Source organism: Otolemur garnettii, unplaced genomic scaffold (assembly GCF_000181295.1).
Source record: "Otolemur garnettii isolate 467f Iridium unplaced genomic scaffold, OtoGar3 scaffold00050, whole genome shotgun sequence".
Classification (NCBI taxonomy): Eukaryota; Metazoa; Chordata; class Mammalia; order Primates; family Galagidae; genus Otolemur; species Otolemur garnettii.
Window position 1 is genome coordinate 9,838,490 of NW_003852445.1, and position 1,132 is coordinate 9,839,621.

Genomic DNA, 1,132 nt, shown 5'->3' on the forward strand with positions numbered 1-1,132 from the left:
GTGATGCCACAACAGTCTACACAGGGCGACAGCTTGAGGCTCTGTCTCAAAAATAAAGAACATTGACCGGGGTGGCACCTGTGGCTGAAGGAGTACGATGCCACTGCACTCTACCCAGGGGGACAGCTTGAGTCTCCCTGCAAAAAAAAAAAAAAAAAAAAAAGAACATTGACCAAATATATTATGTACCCATATGATATAATCGTCTACAACACTAATTGTTCAAAGTGTGGTCCACAGACCGCCTGAGAGTTCCCAAAACTTAGGAAGTCAACCTGTGGGTCTTTTAAAAATGTTAACTATGATGAAACGGGAAGCACACATAGTTTCTCTGCTGTGTACAGAAGTATGGCTTCAGGGGAAGCATTTCTGCATTACTAGCTGAACCACTTTTATCATTGAACACCATTTATATGGCAAATACAACTATGTTTATTCAGAATTGGGTGTTTGGCAGGCATTTTATCAAACATGAACAAATGAGCCTTTCTCTTAAAGGAAAACAACGGACAATTTTTTGTAGTTTATGATAAAATTTGAACTTTCCAAGGAAAATTAGAATTGTAGAAAACTCATACTTGCCTTTGTGAGCTTGACAGATTGGTGGTCATATTAATGCATGTGGTTTTTTTTTTTTTTGAGACAGAGTCCCAAGTTGTTGCTCTGGGTAGACTGCCATGGCATTATAGTTCACAGCAACCTCCGTCTCGAGCTCAAGTGATCCTTTTGCCTCAGTTTTTCTATTTTTAGTAGAGACAGGGTCTCGCTTTTGCTCAGGCTGGTCTCAAACTCATGAGCACAAGCAATCCACCCACCTCAGCCTCCAAGAGTGCTAGAATGCATGTGATTTTGAAAATATTATGACATATATCAATATTTGGAAGAGCTGTATAACTTAATCAACCAGTATTTTCCAAATGACAAATGAGGATGTTACAAAATCAAGTATGAGTAAGAGATCCATCCAAAATGCTAAAAAGATGGATAGCGTCTAAATTTCATTGATACGGTTTCAGATTCTACATGGAATTGAGCCTTAAATACTATTTGTTGGCTCGGCGCCTATAGCTCAACCGGCTAAGGCGCCAGCCATGTACACCTAAGGTGGCGGGTTCGAATCCCCAGCCCGGAC